This window comes from Lycorma delicatula, chromosome 5 (assembly GCF_047948215.1).
Source record: "Lycorma delicatula isolate Av1 chromosome 5, ASM4794821v1, whole genome shotgun sequence".
In the NCBI taxonomy this organism is placed as follows: domain Eukaryota; kingdom Metazoa; phylum Arthropoda; class Insecta; order Hemiptera; family Fulgoridae; genus Lycorma; species Lycorma delicatula.
The window spans coordinates 15356526-15383518 of NC_134459.1; the positions used below are offsets into that span (position 1 = coordinate 15356526).

Here is a 26993-nt window from a genome sequence, read left to right on the forward strand (position 1 = left end):
TTCATTACAATTATTGATAATTGTTCAAAAATAAAAATTACATTCTGATGAATTTGAGTACAAATTCAGCACTTGAGAAATGTGTTTATAGACAGTGTATATTAAAATATTACAATTTAGACATTTATTAGAAATAGCAAGCCCAGATTTACCCGACAGACATCCCAGCCTGTAGTTAGGATTGTGTGTGATCACCAAATAAAAAACAAAGTGTGTAGACAAGTCAACAGACAAAGTTTCCACCCATTGTGCTCCATTAAAGAAATAACTTCTTTCATCAGCAACTAAAAGATGCTGCCTCTATGACACCATGATGGTGGTAGGATAGCTGTTGATATAATTCTCATAATGCCTATTTGAGGAAAAGGATGACTGTATGCAAATAAGAAAAGGAAAAGGTCAATCCAATTTATTCTTCTCTCCATTTTAATAAAAAATTGATGTACATATACGATAAAAAGCTTTATATTGTGTGCAACCGTTAACTAAAATATTAATAATTTTATTATTATTATTCATGTGTTTTTTTGTTTCTTAATCCAGTAACTGTAATCAATTTTGATAACTTGTTATTAGGTGCAAGTTGAACCTGGGAAAAACTTTACCAAGCAATAGAAAAACTTTACCTGTTTTTAATTTTTCAGCAACATTTTAATAGTTACCTTCTTTTGGTATAATATTAGTATATGAAATCAATATAATTTTTTTTTTCTAAGTACTCGTACTTATTTGTAGTATATTAAAAATTTGAAGTGTAAATATGCCTACATGTAGATTTCACCTATGTAATGCTAGTTAGAAAATTGTAACTGGATATATATACAGTACAAAATTGTAAATTTAGTGTATACATGGGATCCTCACCTGTGATTATGTATTCTTTATTTGTAGACAATTTTTCAACTTATGTAGCATGTTGATTGTTAGCTACAGGTGATAGGCTGCTTCAAAACACAATAACCTGCTTAGAATATGGTGTAAATCTACTGGATTCACGTTTCCCCCCGAAAAATCAAAGTGCCCTAGCTTTTCCCAGTTGAGGGAACATGTTAACCCTCAACTATATTTATATGGTGAACCAGTTGAAGCATGCATGCAGATTAGATTTCTGTGTATGTAGTTTGACCGACAATTAACATGGGTAATACATTTGAAGGAGCTTCAAATATTTTAAGTATAAAGTTAAAATGTGTAAAAATGTTAGACATGCTGAGAGTTCTGTCTAATACCCCTTTGAGAGCCAATTGTATGTGCATGATGTGCTTCTACTGAGCTTTGATCCATTCTCGCTTGGACTACGGCTGTGCAGCTTATTTATTGGCACAGGCCACCACACTAAAGATACTCGATGCAGTCCATCATACATTCATGCGTCTTGCAACGGATGTGTTTTTATCAAGTGGAGGTAAGTTTTCTGCTTGATAGTGGGGAGTCATTTCTTTGCAGTAGACGAAAGCAAATGATATGCTCTTCTGTGACTCAGATTAAAGCGCATCCAACCTTGATGTGGTATTTCCCAACCTGCTAGATTCTAGGAACAGCCAAGATCTACTGTTTCGCTAGGCACGAGAGCTCAACACCTTTTCTCAGTTCTAGGTGTACAATTACTTTCAGTCCCTACTGTTGCTCCATGTTATTACCTTGGCTGCGCTTTTTTGTTAATTACTGCTATGATCTATGTCAGTGTAATAAAAAGAACTTAAATCCAGTTTTTTTGCGAAACAAATTTTATCATATTATAAAATAGCTTTATTCTGGATGCTACGGTTTATATGGATGGCTCTAAAAATGATAATTCTGTTGGGTGTACTTTTGCGGTAGGCAACAGAAAATAGATGTTTGGCCTCCCCAACATTAGCAGGATTTTCGTTGTGGAGCTGTTTGCTATTAATAAGGCCTTAAGTATAATTAGCTCAACATTTTGACATGTACTTGTTTGTTTGGATTCCATGAGTGCCTTACAGGTGATTAGTGATGTATACTTCAGATTTCCTGTTGTATATGAGATTTTTTTTCAGGGTGAAAAACACTCATGTTATCGTCACCTAGGTATGATATTTGTTGTACAAAAACTGGACAGTTAAAAATTAATCAAAAAATTAAAAACGTGATGTGCAAAAATACATCTTAAAAGTAAAAAGTCTGTTATGCATGTTAAAAGTGAAATAACACAAAGATATATCACATTATATATCTAAAAAAAAATTGCAATCCGCATTACAGCAAATGGCATGAATATTTGGAACACTTTACAGTAATTTATATATTATATATAAACAGACGGCTTTAAGAAATCCTAAAACAGAAGATAAGCTTCACTATCCCTTAGAATGGTTTGCATGTTAGCCCCTAGTTTAAACTTGAGACACAATGCTGCGTAACAGATACAATCAACAAGGATGTGGTGCACTGTCAGACAGCAGTTGCAGCGAGCACAAATTGGTGCTTCTGTTTCAGTCATCCGATATCCACGAAAGCCTACTGTGTCCTATTCATAAATAGCAGATAATAACCTTCTCTCAACAGTTATTTCTGCATGAGGAGGTCCATGGTGAAATAGTGTTTTTAATCGGGTGAAGTTTATTGTTCATGGTAGCATCCCACTCACTTTGCCACACATCATGAACTAAACTCTTCAGGAAACAAGACAAGATCATTAGAAGTAATGCAACCGATTGGTCTTCCCAACATTACCAGTATTTTCGTTGCTGAACTGTATTCCATTAATAAGGGCCTTACATATGATTAGCCAAAAATATCAGCACGTTCTTGTTTGCTCAGGTTCCATGAGTACCCTACAGGCGATTAATGACGTGTACTCTAGACACCTTGTAAAATTCATTGTGTCATTTTGCAAATGAGTAGATGTAAGACAGCTTTTGTTGGATTCTCAGCTGTATAGAAGTTTCAGGCAGTGAGCGTGCTGATAGTGAAACAAAAGAGGCTTGTTTTCAACCTACTTTTACCAATTGCGTTGCTTCTGGTGATCTTGTCTGTTTCCTGAAGAAGGTGGTGATATCTGATTTGTATCATGATAACTGGAAAGTGACCGGGATGCTACTATGAACAATAAACTTCACCCGATTAAGAACACTGCATCATCGTGGTACTCATCATGCAGAAATGACCGTTGAGAGGAGATTATTATCTGCCATTTACGAATAGGGCACACTAGGTAGGCTCACTCGTAGATATCTGATGGCGCAAACAGATGCACTCCTGTGTTCTCTCTGTGACTGCGAACTAACAGTGCACCACATCCTTGCGGATTGTATCTGTTACACAGTATTGTGTTGCAAATTTAAACTAGGGGCTAACATGCAAACTGTTCTAGGGGATAATGAAAAGAAGTTTTCTTTTGTTTTACGATTCCTTAGGGCCAGCCATTTATATTCACATATTTGAATTACTATGTTTCAGCTATTTATGCTATTTCCCATGAAGCAGATGGTAATTTTATTATCTTAATCAGATATGATATATTTTTGTTTTTTTTTCAATTTTAGATTATACTACAATTTTTTTTTCATTTTAAGATGTATTTTAATTGTTTTTAAAGATGTTTTTGTTTTTAATTTTTTTTAATTGGTAATTTTTAACCCTTTGACGACTACAAGACTTGTAATCAAATTCTCAATCTAAGGGTGGGAATTTTTTCTTTTTCTTGTTAAATCAGTGTTTTTGCTTATGCATTGACTCGATTTCTTGGCAAAAGTAATTGTAAAGACAGAAAATTCAGGAAACCTTCACCACGCACTTGTTACATGGTCTGCCTCACAGTGATTTTACTTCTGTAGTGTAGGCAATAACCGTACATCACATGTTCGTAAATTCATCTTTAATAATATATTGTGAAAATAAGGTAATAACAAGTAATCCATGAAATATTTTATGAATACATTTTGCTGTTCATAAAACATGAAAAATACGACAATTAAATTCATTAAAATAAATTTATTAATTTTTTTTTATTTGCGATTACTAGTATAATTTACTATTGGTCTATTTATTTACAAAATATTTTTAAAATAATTAAAAAATATTACACTTTATACAATAAAAAATACTAAAAGATTATCATTTGTCAATATTATAATAAAATACAAAAATCTTCCTTCCATAGTAGTGAATTTATTATAAATACCTCAAAATTAAATTCAAAAATGAAGAATTTTAAATAATATTGTTTGAGCACCATCGGTGTAAATTTACACATATTTTAAAAATATTAAGTAGAGACACATAGACTTTGAGTACGTTCTTATGCACTTACAGTATAAAAAAAAAATTAAGTCATATAAAACTTATGTATATATATATCTGCTAGAAATTCTGAATTGGTACTGCAATAAGAAAATATATACATTATAAAATAATAACCTTAAAATAATTTTATAAAATGATAAAACTAACCTCAGAGTTATATGGTTAGAAATCAACTGTCTTGTAAAAAATAGTTGAACTCTGGAACGATGTGAAATGTACACAAATCAAACTCCAAATGAAACATAAAATACAACTACGCAAGGTGAGTGGAAGTTTACACAAGTACTGTTTTACAAAAAAAAAGACCATGCAGACTCCATAACATATTGCAACATCACAACCACGCAATTGCTGTGTGGTCCACAGTCAAAGGGTTAACATTTAGTTTTTGATTTTTTTTTTAAAACAAATACATTGTGTTCAGGAAATGTTAATGCCAAAGCGTTTTTCACCCAGGAAAAAAGAAAAAATCAAACACTCACCTACAAAGCCCCCACACCTTTAGTAAATATCTCCAAATTATATATATATTATGCTTTTATGGCCAACATGGGATCACTTAAGTCAATTTTAGTTAGCTCTTTTCTGAGAAAAGCGTGTTATTTTACTCTTCCGAACTGCCCAGTATTTCTTCATCCGTTCAGATCTTTCTTTCTTTACGTCATCTGTAAACACCCTCTTCGTTGTATTTTGTCATTTGTCTGTCTTTTGTTTAAATCTAATGTTTTTGTCTTTTAGCTGTGTAATTTTTCCAGTTTTATTCTGTAGGTCGGTCAGGGAAATTCACAATTCTTTCATATCTTCTCTAATTTATTTGATCCATCCTACTTCTAGTTTTTTGAACCAGAGCTTTTCAATGATATTTCTTGACGGTCTTGTTTCCGGTGTCCTTATGAGATGACCGAAGAAAGAGATTCTTTTTTTCCGCATAGTATCAGTAACTGGCTCTATTTCTCGATACACCACTTCATTTGGCACAATCCACCATCGGCCTTCTTTTTGGTGTTTTTTATCGATACACGTTCTGACAATTCTCCTCTCTATTTTCAGAATTTTATCAGTTCGGTTTTTCTGAGTGATTTTGAAAAGGGTCTCCCCTTAGGTGACTTCTGACTGAACTACAGTTTTAAATATTTAAGTTTTGTTTTAGTCAAAAGGCATTTTTTGTTATATGTTGACCGAGTTAATTTTTGGGATTTAATAATTTTATTTGTCCTGTTTTGCCATGTCACTTTTCATTTAAATTATAAGTTATTATTTCCCCTAGATATTTAAATTGTTTTACTATTTTAATTTTCTGATTGTTTACCGTAATGTGCTCTATTACCAGAGTATCTATGGCCATCAGTTCAGTTTTTTCGAAAGAGATATGAAGCCCCATCTTTTATGCTAGGTTTTGAAGGCTCATGATTTGTGTTTTGGCTTCTTGAATATTATTTGCAAAAAGAGCAAGGTCATCTGCAAATCCCAGGCGATTTAGTGTGATGGAGTTTTTCTTAGTACCCATTTTTATATTTTTGGGATTTATTTCATACCATTTTCTCATGATTCGAGGGCACAGTTAAAAAGGAGAGGCGAGAGGCCGTCTCCTTGCCTCAACCCGGTTTTTATGGATAAAGGTCGAGAGAGTTCACCTCTGAATTTCACTTTGGACTATTTATTGGTTAAAGTTGATTTTATCATGTTTACAAGTTTAGGGTGAAGGCCCAGGTTTCTCAGAATGTTTAGCATGGATGGTCATATGCCCTTTTAAAGTCGACGAAGGTGATTATTAGTTGTTTTTTTTCGTCTTTTGTATTATATTATACTCCAAATAATATTATACTTATTTATTGTTTTTTTATACAGCGATTTTATGGAACCTATTAATTAATTTTATTAATTGAAACCTCTTTGTTTATCTCTGTGAATTGTTTTTCAGTTACTCAAAGAGTAGTATTCAGTTATCAGTGCAGCATTAAATTTTGTAACACAGATTGTGTAACTCATGTTTCTTATTTTTTAGAGGGTGCGTCTTCCTAATTTTACAAAATGTTCATCTAATATTTATTGCTCTTGATGTAAAGTCTATTAATATTATCAATAAATATTTTTGTTTAGCAAACTACGTCCAAAGTTGGTTTATTCCAGAGGAATTACCTTTCATCATCCTGTCGATGTTGGTTCTCTTTTGCAGATGAGCGGCAAGGTAACATTTTATTTGTTTTTATTAAGCTATTAACAAAAGATTGCACTTGTTATTTATGGGTAAAAAGGGGAGAACTGAACATTTAAAAGTAAAAGATAAGCATTAATTTTGTTTCCCAAAAAGTTAAGCCCTCAAGGTATAGATGAACATATTAATTTTTATGGAACACTATTTGATAATATCCTGATGTGTATGTTTCAATGAAATATTTAATTACACCTTTACATTGTTATAAATTTATTCAACAAAATTGGAAACTTTTTAAACAACATTCATTATTAAAATCAAACAAAACTTACCTTCTTTTCGTACCTGACACAAAAAAATAAATTATAACTGTTTAAAAAAGAAACTAAATTTAGGGAAAGTATATATAAATAGAAAAGAACAGGGACCCAAATCAAACTATCAACTATGCAACTGACATGACATATCGGTGAGCCAACATTAATGGTTTTTAATTTAGAAAAAATCTTAATTCTTTATTAATAGTAGTAATTTTGAAATTAACTTGGTCCTGTATATTCAGGGGGAAGATTGATATAAAATCAGTTTACAAGCAACTATCCTAATGACATCTTTCTGGTATCGTAACCATAGCAATTGACTCTGTACAATTCAAAATTCTTTCTCACATTGCACACAGTTTCAAAAATATATATTGGGGATACTCTCAGTATTTTATATATGTTATACAGTTCTCTAAAAAAAATCTTTTTTAAATATTAGTCCTGATTATATGTTTTTATAATATCTATTTAACCCTATTTGAATTTCTCCTTTATAATTATCTCATATTTTACTATAGAATGAGAATTAGCAATGTTCTCCATTAACTTTTCTTCAGACCTAGTTATTCTCTTCAATTAAAAAAATTTTGAATTAAATTTATTTTTTTTAAATCTTTGACTATACCGTTCTAAATGGTGATTGATTGTTACTCATAAAAGATATATATATATACACACAAGGGTAAGTCAATTATTATCCGCAATGTTGTTATAAATTTTATTGCAACCCAAATAGGAAACATACATGTACATCATTTTTCAACATAGTGTCCTTGCATTTCAGCACACTTCGTCCTTTATTGCACACAAGCTTCCTGATGCCCTCATAAAAGAAGATTTTCGGTTGAGCTGTGAGCCAGAAATGCACCGCTTCTTTCACTCTTTCGTCTGAGGTAAATCGATGGCTCCTTAATGCCTCTTTGAGTGGACCAAACAAGTGATAGTCAGAAGGGGCAAGATCAGGACTATACAGAGGATGAGCTAGTACTTCAAACTTGAGTTTCTGGAGCGTTTCAGCAGTATGTGGACGGGCATTGTCGTGCAACAAGACAACACCTTTCGACAGCAGTCCTCAGTGTTCGCTTCCAATTGCAGGCTTCAGCTTGGCAGTAAGCATCTCACTGTAACGCGCACTGTTTATTGTCGTGTCCCTTTCCTCATAATGGGTCTTATGAGTCCCAAAAAACCATAAGCATCAGTTTTCCTGCGGATGGTTGTGTCTTCAACTTTTTTTTGCAGGGTGAATTTGGATGTTTCCACTCCATACTTTGCTGTTTACTCTCCAGCTTGTAATAATGGATCCATGTTTCGTCACCAGTGATGATTCTGTCTAAGATCATTACCATTAGAAGTTCATTACCATAGCGATCTAAATGTTTTTGGCAGATGTCCAAGTGCGTTTGTTTATGCAACTGTGTGAGTTGTTTTGGGACTCATCTTGCACAGACTTTACGAAATCCAAGTCTGTTGTGGATGATTTCGTAGGCAGAACCATGACTAATTTGCAGACAATATGCCACTTCAACAATAGTTACTCGTCTGTCTAAGAAAACCATGTCACGTGCACGCTCAATGTTTTCCTCATTTGTGGCGGTAAACGGTCATCTGGCTCCTTCATCGTGCGTAACACTTGTGACCATTTTTGAATTTTTCAGTCCATTCCTAGACACTGCGTTGCAGCAACACACTGCTCCCGTACTGTATCGAAAGTCTTCGATGAATGTCGGCCCCTGATACACCTTCTGACCACAAAATATGGATCACTGAACGTCACACTTCTTTGGTGCAAACAGAAACCAGAGCAGCCATAGTTAACGGCAGGGGAGCGATAACAGAACTAACCTTTCATCTTTTTCCTGTTTAGCCTCCGGTAACTACCGTTTAGATACTACTTCAGAGGATGATATGTATGAGTGTGAATGAAGTGTAGTCTTGAACATTCTCAGTTCGACCGTACCTGAGATGTGTGGTTAATTGAAACCCAACCGCCAAAGAACACCGGTATCCACGATCTAGTATTCAAGTCCGTGTAAAAATAAATGGCTTTACTAGGACTTGAACGCTGGAACTCTCGACTTCCAAATCAGCTGATCTGGGAAGACGCGTTCACCACTAGACCAACCCGGGGGGTAACAGAACTAACCTAGCAGCATGAAACCTGCACAGACATAACAACAATTAAACCACACATGCGTCATCTACGCAACATGACAGTTTTTCGTTTATTAAAGTTTTAATGTGTAACTAATTTTACCGTAAAAATAAAATAGCTTACCGTAACTTATAATTTCCACTATCTCCTTCAAAGTAATCCCCTTGGGCATTGATACAGTGATCCCAGCGTTTTTTCCATGATTCCATGCATCCCTGCAAGTGTGCAGGTGTAAGTGTTCGAAGCATGTTCTGCGTTTCTTCCTGAATCTCCTCAATTGTGTTAAAATGACGGCATTTTATTTTCGGAAAGAGAAAAAAGTCGCACGAGGCAAGGTCAGGCGAATAGTGGGAGGGAAATCACTACAGTCTTTTTGGAAGCCAAGAAATTCCGAACGGCTAGCGATGTGTGCGCGGGCGCGGCGCGTGTCATGGTGCAGAACCCAGCTGTTGTTACCCCCACAGATCTGAACGTTTGCGCCTAATGCTTTCATGTAACCGCTTCAAAACTTCCCAATAGAACATCCCGTTGACGGTTTGACCAAGAGGAACAAATTCCTTATGGATGTCGAAAAAACAATCATCAGGGACTTCACGTTGCTGCGAACTTGGCGTGTTTTTTTTGGGCGCGGTAACCTTGGTGACTTCCACTGTGATTACTGCTGTGTAGTTTCAGAGAAGTTAGGGTCATCTCTTGCTGAATTTTTCAATTCGCTACAGACAGCTATGCGATTTTTTTTATGGTCGCTGTTCTACAGTCTCGGTACGAATTTTGCAGTTATGCGTCTCATGTTCAAATTGCTCGACAAGAGCGTTGCACGGACCCGTATGACATTTGTACGATTGCACAAACATCATGGATTGTTTGTCTACGATCTGGAACAATAGCCTCTCGCACTTTCGCGTTGTTTTCCGGTGTTGCGCTTGTCGATGGTCTTCCTGAACGTCATCGTCATCGACTGTCGTTCGTCCAACTTTAAATCGTTTGTACCACGAAAACATTTTACTTTTACTCATAGCATTGTCACCAAATGCTTCCACAAGCATGCGATGGGTTTCTGCACCGGTTTTTTAAGCGTGAAGCAAAATTTGACGCAAGTTTTTTGCTCTTTAAAAACTGACATTTAGAACTTCACCGAAGCATTAGAACACAACGTTACACAACCGCACGAAAGTCAATAATGCAGCCTCTCAACATCACAGCTGTTAGAACACTGATTCACAAAGATTAGTGTTAGCCACATCTAGCGGTAGCGGATCGTACTAGCAATGGTTCGCGTGCGAAATTCAAATTCCCCGAACTTTTGGGTAGCATCTCGTGTATATATATATTTTTATAGTAATTATAGTATATATAATATTTATATATACAGGGTCATTCACGGGAACCGGATGTTTTTGAAGTGGGTTGTACTCGGGCGTTCGTGGTGGGAGGGGCACGTGGCTGGTGTCTGACGTTTCCTTTGTTCATAGCATTTACATTTTAGTCGTTAAGATGGAGTCGTGGACGCTAGACCACCGCCTATACGCGTATGACAGTTTTGTGGGAAATGACGAATCCGTAACTGCTGTTCAGCGAGATTTCCGCCGTCAGTTTAATATCCATCGTAATGCAAGCGTCCCTTCTCGTAACACAATATTGCGACGGGTAAACAACTTTCGAACAAGCGGTTCAATATTGAAGAAAAAACCACCGGGTCCACGACGAACCGCTAGCACTCCGGAGAACATCGAAAGAGTAAGGGAAGCCGTTGTCAGAAGCCCACGCCGCTCTATTCAGAGGCATTCAGCAGCGCTTCAAATGACCACAAGTATGGTAAGACGAATTCTGCATACACACCTGCATTTCCATCCTTACAAGATAGCCGTCGTGCAGCAGTTAAACGAGCAAGATTTCACGCAGCGATTACAATTTTGTCTACAAATGCTTACCGTTTTTGTAGAAAATGAAAATCTGTTATCGCTAATGAGTAACGAAGCCCGTTTTCATCTGAATGGCTTCGTCAACAAACAGAATTGCCGGTATGGGGCAGAAAGAAACCCGCATCAGCTTCACGAGAAACCACTTCATAGCCCAAAGGTGACTGTCTGGTGTGCAATAGGAAAGGTCGGTGTTATTGGACCGTATTTTTTTTGAAGAAAATGACGCTGCCGTAACTGTAACAGCTGATCGTTACGTTGCGATGTTGAATACGTTTTTCATCCCCGAGTTACGAAACCGGGGAATCGATTTTCAAAATGTGTTATTCCAACAGGATGGAGCTACAGCGCACACAGCGAGGGCATCGATGGCTGTTCTCCGTAACTTGTTCCGGGACGGATCGTTTCCAGATTCGGCGACATTCCTTGGCCCCCTCGGTCCCCCGACTTGAGTAGTTGTGATTTTTTTCTGCGGGGGTTTCTGAAATCGCTTGTGTTCGGTTAAAAGGCTACAACAATGTATTGCCCAAAATGGACATCACTTGCCGGACATAATTTTTCGTTCACGAGTAAGTAACAAATGCTTTGATTTAGCAAGCGTTTCAGTACCAATAAAACTTTTTTAAAGTAAATATTCAATTTTTTATGATTATTTTAAAAACATCCGGTTCCCGTGAATGACCCTGTATTTATATATATATATATATATATATATATATATATATATATATAAATACAGATTAAAATCATCTCAAAGTAAAAAAAAATAGCTGAATTGATTATAAGTGATAATAATAATAGTAAACATAAGGATTTTTATAATAATTTTCACAAAAAGTACAATGTTAGGGATAAAGAGAAACAAGATAATTTAAATGTAGTCATTACACAAGAAATTCTAGTAAATGTGGCAATAATGATCATGTTGAATTCAGTGATAAAGGAAATTTAATTATTTGCTAATGATTTTAAATTTAATTTACCAGATAATAATAAGAATAGAATTATCAAAAATAAAGAAAGACTACATAATATTATTGGTAATAACATTTATAAAATTAAACATGTGTGTATAAATAAGAAACCACTTTTTAATAAGAAAACAATATATAATTTAAAAGTTAAAAGAAAGTAGCTGTGTTATACTAAATCAGATAAAACAAATACGCCAGTCATTATTTTAATTGAAAAATATAATAATTTAATGGAAAAGTATATATATATATATATATAAAACTAATAATTATTTTTTAAAGATTGCAAAAAGTTTAATAATAAACTATAAGGCAGTTTTACGATAATGAATTGAAGTATCACACTAGAATATATCCATTTAAACCATTTGCCCTGAAACTTATCGGTCGTCCTAAAATACAAAGGTAACCCGATGGATCCATTAATTAACTTTAAATCTGCACCTGTTATTTTATTACCAAAATAATCAATAAAATAAGATTGATTTACCATATAAATATAATTAATGTAAAAAATGGGTATGTTTTGGTTAAAAAATTAAATAATTTGACAAAAAATAAAAATGATAAGTTACTTAAACTAGAATGATAAGTTATGACATAACCATTATGTACCCTAATATTCCTATACAACATACAATTTGCATAATAAAAAAATAAAAATGAGAACCTAAAATTTATTGGTAATTTTCTCACCGTTATTAGAAACACAACTATTTTGAATTTTATAATGTATATTACACACAAGAGAATACTTTACCGATGGCGTTTACTTTATCGACCGTTATGTCTGAAATTTATTTGCAAGAATTAGAAAATAAGATAGTTTATGGTATTACTCATATACACAAAATTCTATTATGGGTTCTATATGCAGATGACATTTTGGTTATCTTTGAACCTGTTATAAATTATGAACATCTTATAATGTTATCTTATAATAACTACCTAATATAATTTACAACCCTCAACTATCAAATTAACTGATTTGCGGAAGTGCAACCCCTGTGCCTTCCTCTTTCAGTTGAGATTTCACAGAAAAGCTTTTGCTATATCTAACTTTATTTAGACTTTGCACTCAGATCATTCATAACCTACTATCTTCTTCATATGGCCTCTTCTGACTACAACTACCTACCATAACTTACAACCCTCAACTATCAAATTAACTGATTCGCGGAATTGCAATCCCTGTGCCTTCCTCGTTCAGGTGAGATTTCACAGAAAAGCTTTTGCTATATCTAACTTCATTTAGACTACGCACTCAGATCATTACTTGATTGAGGCTTTAAACACCAAAAATATTATCCTCATACCAACAAAACAAATGTTGATTACAACAACGACAATTTTGCCCTACAACTAAATTTAAGAATCGGTTAAGAATCAATAAACAGATTCATAAATTTAATGTCTGTAATTAAAGCTTACTGCATACCCTATCTCTCTCTGCTCTGATCCGCTTTCAGGAGCGAGGTCAATGCCTACACCCTCCACATCGCAGCTCCAGCCCAGAGTTTTCCACACGTCCATCATATCCTAACAGCGAATATCGGCTAACCAGGTCTTGATGCCAAAACGTAAGCACCCAGGTAAGCCCCTAATCACCTGGGTTGGTATTCTATCTATACATTTATAACTACAGCAGATCCCCTCAGTCATCCTCCACAGGACTAAGAATCTAAGGTAGCCAGCAACTATATTCCATTCCCTTTTCCAGTTAACTTGCAGATCAAAACCAGAATTGATCCTTGCAAGCTCTGTAACTACTTTGTTATGTTCAGCTTCGTATCTGGGGCAGACATGTAAGACATTGTGTAAATCATCAATGGCCCCACACTTTAGACACAAGCCTGAAACAATCAAACCAAATCTGTCCAACCCATCTCAAAAAGCACCATGTCTAGAAATAAACTGTGTAATATTTTGATGGGGGAAATCCATCCTGCATATTTCTCACATCAGGAAATATATCGTGTGTAACAGCCATCGGATGATTCAGTCCACCTGACTTGCTATAAATGGAAACCTTTATTGTCTATTTCTTTTATTCACCCAGAGGTAAGTTGGCCTACCTTTCTAGCATCATAAAGTAATTGGCACTAAGTTGCAAGGATATAAATGGACTTAATAACAGAAATAACAAGGACTGCTTCTTGAGAGACAGTCCTATACGTACGAATCACAGATAACAATAGGAGAAGCTTTGCCATCAAACTACATCACTGGTAGGTAACTTTCTCTTTTGATACTGCAGTTACTTTTATTTTGTAACTTTTTTCTAAACTTTAGCCAGATCTGACATTAAATGTAATATAAGCCACAAAAATCTTGTCTAGTAAATTGCAATATTAATACAATAAATGAAATGTCAGTATAATAAAGAGAAAAAAATTTAGTAGCGTTACATATCAGGAATTGACACTATCTGATCAATCCCTAATTTATGTCTGGTGCGTGCATATGTATAGATTTTTATGAATTTTGTTAATTTCTACAATGAAACTTCATAAGTTTATTTTGCACATATCTTAGCATATAATCTTTCAAGAAGACTGTAAATAATCATATTTTAAATTATTTGTTATTTTTAACCTTTCTAATAATATTTTGAGTACTTAGCAGTATAGCACTTAATTTTTTTCATATGTTGTTGATAAAATTGAAATGTAACATATATACTTATTATTTAACTACATTGTTCTCTTTGGGAGCCAATAATTATTTATCTAATAAGTAAAGAATACCCATGAAAAGTTTCTAATCTTTGTTCAGGAGGTTTTCATGTGTATTTGTGATATTTAATGTGATTTCATCACATATTATTGGCATGCCATGATCTTTTCACCTATATATCCCCAAACTTTAATTACAGTAAAAATAAATTTTATACATATATTTTACTGATAGTAAAAGTAACTTTTTACTGATAAAGGATTTCAGTAGATGAAACAAATCTGTATCTTCACTTAACAAATTGCTCATAGAATATAAATATACACATACACATATATTGTTAATAGATATAGTAAATGAAAACTTAGAAGTAGTTTCAGTTATTTTTTCTTTTTGTCTAGATTGAAATTTTATTAGGCCACTGTTACTTTGCTTGCTATGAAAATAAGGTTAATGCATTTCTTAATTTGCATCAGTTTGAAAATATAATGAAACTATGCTCTCACCTTTTTGTCTAATATTGTTGTAGAATATACTTATAAACTAGACGCTACATAAAAACTTCATTAATTTTAAATACCAGAACAAACAAAGCAACTAGAAGAATATATGAAATTGTAAAATTATTAAAATAGCAGAAAAATATACAATGCAGTTTATAAAACAAAAAATTTAATTAAGATGTAAAAAAAAAAACACAATGAATATGGAAAACTCTAGTAAAGCGAAGATCAGATGGTGTACTGATATCAATTTTTGTTACCTTTCATCTGAAAATTTTTTAGATCAGCTGTGTACCACACATTCCTGGGGATAAAGAACAGTTTTTCCCTTGTCCCTCTTCTCTCTAAGATCAGGAAAAGTTGATACTATTCTAAAGTGACAAGTATTTGAAAGTAAAGCAATCTATAACCACCTTTATCTGAGGTGCTTACTCCAAAATAAATAATCTGTAATTTTTCTGCTGCTATTCTTGATACTAAAGGCACTCTTATCTCCCAAGAGTCTGTACGTGTGATGGATCTCCACTTCCCTAAAAGAAACTTAGTAACATCTCTTTGAGCAACCTTGTCTTGTTTAGCAGTCCTTCCGTGGATTATTCTTTTCTAACTTCTACTTTTTTCCTTTATCCTTCATTCCTTCCACCTTGATCTATTCTGTATTTTGGTTGAATTTTCACTAGATATGTGCTAAGGATGCGGGAATATTAGAAATTCAGTATCCTTGTATCCTTGGTATTTGTCTAGTTTGGAAGAGGGATGGCTTTCTTATCAATTTATCTAGCTAGTGATTGTATTTCTGTAAAAGGTGTCTGTATAAAAAACTTTACCTCAGGCTGAAGTATTTAACTAATGTAGATGTACCATCTAGTCATTCCTAAAGCAATAAGTAAATAGTTTTGTTAAAAATAGTTCAGTACTATCATAATTAAAATGAATCTCATAGTTTAAAAAAACAAAATTATTAATTTCATAGCCACCAATGGACTTGTCTTATTTTCTTTTGTTTTAGGTAAATCAATGGTTAATTTAATAATTCAAGGGAGCGCTGTTATGTAAGTGGCCCTCCTTACATCATGTTACTGTATTTTATAATAGGATAATTTTATAATAAAGCATAAGTAAGTATATTACTTGTTTTTTTTTTTATTATTATTATTGTTTAATATTATAGAATTGCATGTTACAATTAAGTTGAATAATTTTTAGTCGATAGTATAATTAATATTAAGACAAAATCGTGGTAGGTTCCCAGTCCCAGTAGGGTCCAATAGGAATTTCGCTGAAGGGATCTTTTTAAGATCTTCACCTTTTGATTGGTCAAAAATTCATTCGTAGGTTAAATAACAATCTTTTAGATGGAGACATCTGTTTCTTTCTTCATCAGCTTTTGATTATTTCCTCTAATTGGTCGACTCTTCAATTTATGATCAATGATATGTTCGACCATGTCTGCCAATGCTGGTGCCAATTTTGAAAATACATCCTTTGATTTAAAAGAATCATGACAGGACTAATTTTGAAAAAATCCCTTCTTTCTTCTTTATCACCAGATACTTTGGAATTAGCCCAAAGCTTAGGTCTAAACTTAGTACGGATGTTCTTTTCCGACTCACTGAACTTGACGGTCTTCCTTCTCTTTGCATCCGAAGGCAAAGGTTCTCCTAGACGAGGGTTTTTGCTTACATCTTCTGTTATGATGTTGATGCTTCCATAACCTTTATTTTCATCAGATTATATGTCATAGAGTGTGGGCGGAGAGATGGTTGGGCATGCCCTGAATCAATGATCCTGCCTCGATTCCTCAAGTCAGCTGCCTCCCACAAATTTAACCAGGGCAATGGAACAGCGAAAACGAGAAGCACAACTGCAAATAGCTCCAAATCGTCTATCCCGTACTCCACAGGGGAGCTCCTGAGCCTGCATAGTCTTGTTGGCAGTTATAAGTGAAGGTAAGGTACTGAAGTACTATGTCATTGCCTGCCCCGTACGTGTGCGTAGATGTTATTGTACAGACGTGGGTTGGATTTGCTCAGGCAGTTTTAATTATTTTGATTACTGTTCTCTCAATTATTAATTCAGTTATAACAAAGTTATTATCTCTAACGTCTACTTAACTCAGATTTCATATCTGTGTAATATATTTGTGTATTATTGAGGCTGTAAGTTAATTTTAATTACGTTTACTAAGCGATTAAGGTTATTTGAACAGGATTTTCACTATAATTAATTTCAATTTTTTATAAGGCACTTATTTTATATTAAGGTTATGCAATTCTTTAAGGGATTACTTATATGTTTTAGAGGTTCCTTAGGTCTCAGTACCAGCATTTGGTGGCCGATCAAATTGGTACTCGCATATTATGTTAATCATAATTAATATAGTTTCATATGATGTTGGTTCCTTTTCAATATCTGTTACAAATAAAAAGTTACAAATTATTCTAATTTTAAATTTATAAAAAAATTTAATCTGCAGATGGCATAGATGAGTCTGTTATGGTTTTCATAAATTTGTTTTGGGGTCCTATGTACACTAAGTTAATACAATTTATCTATTTCTTGTTTTTATTATGTTAGCTTATAACAAGAGTTTAATGATCTTCTGAATGTGGGGTCCCTACTTTAAATCTGTAAAGGTAGCTTCCAGCTTGGGCCAAAAAATTATGAGAAGTGTATTCTCGTTTTATTCTACTGAAAACACAGATTTAATTGTATAAAAAACAATATTTATAATTTATAAGTACAGTATTTGAGAAGGTATGAGCTAATAACATTTAAACAAACTGCTAAAATTGTTGAGCAGGTCAAAGGAATTTTATAATACATATGGTTGTTTTTAAAAGTTTTAGGTCACTTGTTAATTCCCACTTAAAAAAAGAAAGAGAATTTATTAAATAGTATTTCCATAATTTCTTAATGGTTGCACAGATTTAAATAATTTTTTAATTTTTTCATGTTTGGTTTTATTTCAATTTATAGTTTTTTTAAAGTTTTTTTAATAATTTGAATTTCAAATTAGTCTTTTTTATGAATGAGTGTTCACAAGTAACCTACCATTTCATATATCTTTTTATTATAAAATTATTTGTCCATGTTAACAGGTCATTAATTTAATCATATTAAATTAACACAAATATGTACTGAATGTCATTTCTTTAAGTGATTACAATGTAAAAAGTACTTGACTATACCATTTGCTCATACAGACAGAAATAAAATAATGTTTTGTAATTTAAAGCCCCTGCATTTAATTTTCACCGATATCTCAAGAGATTTTATCATAATAAGAGTGTCATACTAAATTTACGTTCAATAAAGTAAAATTTAAAAAATTTCTGTTTAATAATAATGGGCTTCCCATAGGGACTGTGTCTGAGGCTAGATTGGTAAGGTGATACAAAAACCTCATGCGAGGCTAGACCAATCATTACCATCAACTGGTAATAATCATTACCATCAACTGGGTCTCTCTGGGGTGCTGTTTTGGAGGGTTCAACAGGGTGGTCCTTATTTCTCTGCAAACAATCATCCAATTTTGAAAATTCAAACAAGGTATTTGCTAGTATAATACAAAATCACGATGGAACCAAACCAGAACAAAGATTAACTGACTTACTCAAAAAAATCAAGTGGAAGACCAAATCGAGGCCGACAAGCTCCCACTAATGGTCTTTGTAGAGTTTGATGACAGTTTGATTAGAGATAACACTGTTGGGATTGGATTGAGCCCACTATTGTCATATATGAAGCTTTAGGTGGATGTTTTAGTAAAGTGGATCAGCGTATACTGCCACTAATATTGTGCTGGGCTGTAACGGTGCATAAACTACAAGGAACTACCGTACACAGAGCTGTAACATATCTGAGTACTCATATCTTTGCCAAGGGCCAGGCCTATGTACCATCAAGCCGCATGAAACAATTGGTGATTTTAGCCATTAGTTGTTTGGATCACAGAAAATTGCTGCATTATCCACACGATAAAATTTTGCAAAGAACTCAATGACTAGAGAAATCTGTAAGTTTAGATTGGTACACACAAATTAAAAAAATAAATAAATTGAAATGTTTACAGTTTCCTCATTTGGATGAGCATGTGAAATACATTTTATACGCAAGTTTTCGAATCGTGAATATTTTCCAGTGATCACTAAAAAGCATTAAATAATAAAAACAATTATAAAAATTAAAAAACATGACTGTCAAAAAATAAATGTCCTTCAACAAAAATATTTAAATGTAGGCTCTGAATAGTAGTTGACCTATATTAAAGGGCTCTGAATAGTAATTATTTTGCATTAAGGAGCCCCTCTGACTGCATTTATATATTTTTGTTGAAGAAAAAAATTTCGTTATTGAAGTAGGACCTGATGATAACTTAAATCATTAGTCAACCGTAAATTCCTGCTATTTCTACAATATGAAAAATACAGACAAATTAAAACTATCTGAAAGTTGAATGGTCACCCACTGTTTTACTTAATTAAATAATATATAATGATGTTTATACCTTTATTTCCATACCTTGTTTTCTTTCTTTTAGTTCGATTAATTGTAGTTTTTAAGCCTAATGTATTTATTTTTTTGGCTCTCGTGTTTTATAATTTTTATAATCCTTTTTATTATTTTACATAACTTATCAAATGTAGATTATCATTTTGATAATTTGGAAGAGGTTGATGATATATTGTTATTTTTTTACGAAGTAGCTATTCTTTTTTGCAAAAATTGCTCAAAAACATATTTAATTTTCTAAATAATGATCAGCAAGATTTATACTTACCATATCAGTACCGTAAATGATATGACAACTAATTTTTGTATCTTCAAAATTCATCTGATAGCCTCAAGACATGACATTGTACATAAGCATAATAAATGTTTAACAATTATGTCAGACTTATCATTTTATTGCTAACGCTTCAAAGCAAAACAGTAAGGTTTGATTTTGTTACAAATTTAATCAATTTATATATCACTCAAATCAAATTTATATGTATAATCAATTACAGATGTCAAGATCACCTAAGAGATCTTGACATCTATTATAATATCAAGAAATTTAATTGTACAGGAAACAGAAATTTATCATTATTGGGAATCCTATCTTCATGATCAGTGTTATGTCTACATGCACAACTAGAAAAAAGTTGAAGGTAAAGTTTAAGTTCAGGTGGTATATAAATGGTTACAATCCATACAGTGAAGAATTTTTGAACTGTTTTGTATCATTTCAATTCCTTTAAAATAATTGTTTTCAGATATAGATTCAGTTGTGTCGTCTGTGAATAAGGTTACAATGATAAACAGTACAATATTTTACATAAATAACGTTTTTCTTTTATTTACGCAATTTAAAATAGTTTCTAAAATAATGTGAAGCTGGTGTCACCAGATAATTTTTTTCTAAAACTGTGCTGAAAATCTGTTAATGTATTATGCATTTCAAGAAATGTTAAATATCTATTTTTCATAATTTTTTCAAGTATGAACAATAATGAAATCGGCATATAATTTTGTATATTAAGTACCAAACTTCTGTTAAGTAGGGAAATAATATGGTCACCTAAAGTAATAGGAAGACTCCATTATTGAAAGATTAATAAATTAAATTTGTTGGAATAATAGTATCTATGACTTTTGAATGATATGAATTCATTTGAGGGGTGCTCTAAGTGATTCACTCGTTCTTGCTTTAACGTACAGTCCTGAGAGTAATCTTTTACAAGAATTCAATTTTTCAGAATAGACTTTATGCTGATTTTATCATAGTGACTTATGCTGCATAGCTTGGTTCTGATTCTAGTAATGTTACCTGTTACAGAAACCGCTAGAATGGATGTCTACATTGAAACCCACAAGACCTCAGTCAGATATCTATTTGAAGGGACATAAACTGATTTTTTTTTACCTTATCTTGCTTTTTGTGCAAGCATGATTGTTTGTGAGTGTGGTTGGTTATTATACACATTATTCTAGTGCACACTTTCCAGTATTCTTATGTTCCCTGTTTTTAAAACTAGTTATAAATTAATAAAAGTTACCACATGCTTGGATGTAAATCATTCATGTGTAAATAAATACATGAATTACAAGACAATCTGTAGAAAATATGTATTAATGTAAAATTTTGGTCATAAATAAATACAAAATGTATGCCATATAAGATATATACATTGTGGATACATTGTATAATAATTAACATATTTTTTATTAGTCTATCCTTTCATAAAATATTTAGTTTTAAATATTTAAACATATTTTAAAATGGATTTACATATAGACCTACCCATCCATGATTTTGACATAAATGTCAACAACTTCTTTTGTGAACCCATTGTATCACCCAATAATTAAAATTAAAACTATTTCCTTTCTAATATAATACATGTAATATATAAAAAAGAAAAATAATAAGTAACTGGTTAAAGTAGAGATTTAAGTAACAATATAATTAATGAATCTTGGATAGTGATTATAATATGTAAAATTAAACCTTTTGTTAATCTCACACACACAGCTTATATATATATATTTTTTTTTTTAAATTAAAGAATTAGAGTAAATGGAACAATGAAATTACTATGAAAAATGAAACTGCTTTATTCTGTTATCGTAATTATGAATTTTTGTGTGTGTGTGTATATATACATATGTATATTTTTTTTATTGAATAATATATATATATAAATCTGTTTGCTTATTTAAACATATAAAGATTTATATTAACATTAGGAGAACATTATGTTAAGCTAGGAACAGTGTTTGGTGCCGGCCTCCAATGCAAGTGGTAGCATCTTGGCCTTTCATCCAGAGGTTCCGGGTTTGAATCCTGGTCGGGCATGGCATTTTGACATGCTACAAAAATTGTCATTCATTTCATCCTCTGAAGTTATACCTAACGGTAGTCCTGGAGGTTAAAAAAAGGAGCAATGTTTGGTATTGGATTTATTTATACAGAGTAAGAAAACTGGTAAAACATTTACAATAAAGTTTGCGATAACATGTGACAATAACACTCTGTATTTAACCAACAATTTACACAAAAATAAAAAACAAATCAATATTGTTGTCACAAAAACTATTTATTCTTAAGTAATCTTTTATTCTACCCAGGTCTGCAGATATAAATTAACGTTAGTGATCACAGTGGTACACAAACTTTGACATTAACATCAGTTACATTAAAAAACTGTTCTAGCAAATTATGGTTTTTGTTTTGTGCTTTACTGGAAGTCACTATCTACCATTAACTAAACTATCAGGAATATAAAAAAATTTTTTGCCTACCAAATTAACATATAGCATTAAAGGTAATTGCAATAAACTTATATCCAATACTACCAATGTTATAGCATGAAGTAGTTTAACAAAATAGAAAACTGTATTGCCTAAGCAGGGAAAATTTGGTTAATAGGAAAACATATAATACCTCAGGAACAGGTAATCACATTTTTACAAATGCTTGAAATATATCAGTTTGCCATGCACAAGTCAAAAAATTACAAAGTTAAACAATTTTTGATTGAGCATTATATGGAATTCATGAGCATTTTAGGAGAGGGCGGGTATTGAGATTAAACCCTCTAGGTTGGTCTAGTGGTAAACGCATCTTCCCAAATCCGCTGATTTTAAAGTTGAGAGTTCCAACGTTCAAGTCCTAGTAAAGCCAGTTATTTTTATTGGGATTAAATATCACCTGTATTTTTTGATCCTGATTATGTAAGAAATATGGTAGCATAATTTTGACAATTATGTAACTACATGAGTTATAGACAAATAAAAATTATGATTATTGTTATTATTCAGACTGTGCGTTACAGTATTTACTGTATTGTATATATTGAGAAACTTGTTAAGATTTTCTTAACATAACATGATAATCTTTATTTCTGTAAGCCTAAGAATGTCTGAGAAAGTTGTAAAATTGTATTATGACCAATAAATGAAAATTAAATTTTTCTAATAAAAAAATAAATATTTCAAGTAAAAAACTCTTTAACCAGAGGAGGTTAACTTTAAAACAAATTGAAATTAATTACTATGGTACATAGGTGAGCAGCATAAAAAACAACACAATTTAAATGACTAATTTATTTAAAAAAAAAAAATTAACTATTGAAAAAGTTATACAAAAATTAGTGGTGTAATTCTGAAATAATACAATTGTAGACACAAAAAAATTACAGTGAAACAAATTGTTCAATTTTAAGAGTTCATTATTGAGTCTCAAAATTTTGTTTGGCTTAAAAATTAACTGCAACTTACATTTAGGATTGTATCATTTCTTGTTTTTCGGACTCCTGCGTTTGTTTTACAGCGGGCTGGTTAGTTTGTTCAACTGGAATCGCCCTTCCATCGATTGATTCTTCAGGTTTCTTTGGAGCTATTAACGTAAGAACACCATCAGATGAAAGTTATCCAGATGAGACTTGATTTTTTCATGATCTACATTTTCAGGTAATTTGTAGCGGCGTTGAAATTGACGAGAAATAAATCCATGTTTATCTTGACGTTCTTCATGTTTAGCTTCGACTACCAAATAATCACCTTGTAATTTGACTGAAACTTCTTCAGGTTTAAACTGTTGCACGTCTAAGTTAATCTTAAAATCGTCTTTTGTGTTCTGAAGAGAAGAAACTCCACTATCAGCACTGGTAAGATGACGCCAGGGTCGAAGGTATCCTGAATACAATGGTGCTTGCAATAGGCGTGGAACATCTGTACTAGGTCGTAAACCCAAACCGAAATGCTGGTCGTACAACGGGCTGTTGACTTCATCCAACAATTCGTTAACCAAGTACGGTAACAACGACATGACGGAATAATATTAACCACGACAAACAATAAGAACGAGAAACTAGTGTTAATCAATAAGCAACTTCGACGATTCAAACTGCAATGCCGCTCAACGGCCCATCACAACTATTTATACGCAAGCTTCGTTATGTAGAACGTGGTAGAAGTTACTAGAACAGCGAAATTAGAAGGGAACCAATCGCGTAACACCGAACACTCTCGAAAGGTCTAGTATTGGCTAGACGAATGACATCACAATCTCGGCGCGTATTCATTCAAATATTAATAGTCTACACCAGGTTTGGCTACTCGTTACATTCTCGAATTTTTAAATTTGTTTTATATTAAAGCTGTAAAACCTTTAATTAATTTGCTCCAAAAATCAACATAAACTTGTCTTAGCTATATCATTAAAAAAAGTTACTTCTTAAATGTTTTACTTATCATGTAATTTTTAAATGTTTTACTTATCATGTAATTTTTAAATGTAAGCTTACAATGTTTTAAGTACTGTGTGTGAAACATTATATTATTATGCATTAGTATTCACGAGAATTTCCATAGAATTATTTAAAATTTTCTTTATTTTAACTACTAGAATGACAGGCAAAATTGACGACTATTGAGAAAATGACATTTTTCAGCCATCCTATTAAAAAGATTTTAGGCTTTTTTCACATGAGAAAAATTTGAAAAATTCATATGTTGCTTATTTAAAAAAAATACTCTTATTAAATTTCAATAATAAATTTTGTTTAAACTTGTAAAAGAAATTAACCATTTTTTTAAATTAAGATTTTAGTTTTCTCTCTAATCTTTTCTTTCGTCTTTCAGTTTGATTTTTAAAATGAAGAAAGTCTTGATTACAAAAAATTGTATAACTCAAAAGCCACAAAATATTGTATATTAGCACCTGTTTTAAAATTCCTGCTGAAATAATGCAATTTCAGATAACAACTGCTAATAAAAAAATTTTGTTTAAAAGTACATTTTTAGGCCACTAGCACCAATTGCAAAAGATAAAACGTATAGTAAAATAGATTATAATTTAAAAAAATTATATTTTCTCAGCATAAGTGATAACTTCAGAATCAATATTTGCATTTTTGTTTTTAAAAGGTGTACTTAATTTTTTTTTTACTTCTTAAAATTATATTCTTTTCTCTAAAATTATTCACATAATATAAATTCGTCCAACCAAACTCTTTAAAGGAATTTTTTTAAAAATCAATGATATGATAGATTTTACTCCAATGATAATCATCCCAGGATATCAGTATTTGTAGTTCATTCTGTTTGTATAGGTACAATATTAATTAGACTATTTTAATATGCAGTTGTGCCGTACCTCATCCTTCAAAATTACTGGCACCTTCATTACTGATTATTATTTTTTTTAAATAATAAAACAATTATTTTCTGAATATCCAAAAATATACTTTTAGAAGATCTTTTTGAGATTATGATTTTGTTTGTTTATTGGTAGTACTGCAAACAGCATTGCTGTCAATGATATTCATGCTAAAATGATTAAGAGAACCATTTAATAAGTAGTCTTATGATTAATTTGATTCATGCTGTGTAATTTTAATAGTTTATTCCTGTCGTTTTTGTTATTGCCTGACCATATTTTATACCAGTTCAATGCATTTTATTACTAGATTTGATATTTCAGTAGTCCTTTTCCATTCTATGTTTTAGTATTCCTTCAATTTTTGACAAGAATTTTTGTTGTTGGTTAATATTTTTATTGTTTTAACATTTAAATGATGATATTTATTTTTCCCATAATTCTGGTTCTCAGCATTCTCAAATTTGAATTTACTATTTATAGGCCTATGTATAATAATAATTGTTACTGTAACTTTTCAACCAGATCGGAGTTTTAATTTCTTTAAATAAAGTTGTGTACTATATTCTCTCATTCAGTAACCACTAACAATAACTGCTTATAACATTAATAATAACTTGATCCTTATTAGAAAACAGTGTAACAGTTAATTAAATTAATTGGTGATAAGTTTTTGTGTATATTATTTGTATTGCTATATGCTTAAGTAAAGATTAAGTTTTAGTATGACTGCAGATGAAATTTAAAGTAACAAAAAATTATTCAGAATTAAATATGATTTGCTTATTTGAGGTAAAGATAAATAGTTATTATATAAGAAACTATTTGAGAGGTTAATGATTCCTTTTTCAGCTCTTAAAGCTCATAAAGTCAGTATTTAAAACGATAACTGATTCTTTCATGTTTCATCATCATTTGATAATGTCCTCATATCGATTTTATTAGATTCTTTTCTTTTATTCTAATTACGATTCATTCAATATATTCAATTAAAAAGGAAGATAATCTTTCTCTTGCTAGTTCTTTTTCATTTTTTATTATAATTATAAAAAATAAATGAGTTTATTTATAGACTTATTATTTGATATTTGAAAACATTATCAGTCCATTTTTCTTGAAGCTATTACAGGGTATCTGTTTATCTTAGAATAATTGGTGTTACCAACACACGATGCAGCATTACTTCTTTCATTTCTAAAATTATATTTCTCTAAATAAGATATATTATTATATAAATATTTATATTTCTATATTATTACTATATTTCTCTGTCAGTAACTATTATGCTTTGTAAGTGTAGACTTTTATTTTGTCTTAAACCCATCTTGCACTATAAAATTTATTTGTATTTTTTGATTTTCCTTCTATTTAGAATTATTTCATCATCCATTATGAATTAAAATTTTGGCCCATGGTCAAGAGAGATGTTCATTTCTGGTGGACATTTAAATCTTCTTTGTTTTACATGGAATATTGACTATCATCAGCTACTAAATATTTGCACTGCTCTGGAGTGTGATTTTTGTTTTTTTTACAGTTTCTGGAATCAGGTGGGGGGGGGGTCATGAAATGTCAACATTCGCAAAAAAAAAACATCAAAATTTTGGACATACTTTCCCTTTATGTAGCAAGCTATAGCTGCTACACAGGGCAGCAATAGAGCTGTAGTTGTAAAATAATAAAATATGGTAATTGAGCACCTTTTAAAAAACAAATACACTGTATAATAATATAAAAGAAGTTTGTGGTAATTTTAATAATAATAATAATAATAGTAATAAGAAAATAATAATGAATAAATTTTTTCAATTTAAAACTATTGTATTTATAAATTTAAAACTGTATAACAGTCCATAATAGACCTTATTAGGTCAC

At 31.8% G+C, this 26993-nt stretch overlaps 1 long non-coding RNA gene and 1 pseudogene across 2 annotated transcripts in view; one reads left to right on the top strand and one right to left on the bottom strand.

Annotated features, from left to right (window-relative positions):
• The window catches only part of LOC142324745 (uncharacterized), a 185984-nt gene extending 164871 nt beyond the window's left edge, over positions 1-21113 (top strand). For both annotated transcript variants that reach the window (XR_012756380.1, XR_012756379.1), the window contains 3 exons: positions 6367-6454; positions 15978-16086; positions 20793-21113. This is a non-coding gene — a long non-coding RNA (uncharacterized LOC142324745). The remainder of the gene's footprint in view (positions 1-6366; positions 6455-15977; positions 16087-20792) is intronic.
• Positions 21114-23069: 1956 nt separating this feature from the next.
• Positions 23070-23877, bottom strand: LOC142324746 (alpha-crystallin A chain-like; annotated as a pseudogene).
• Between the last annotated feature and the right edge of the window lie 3116 nt (positions 23878-26993).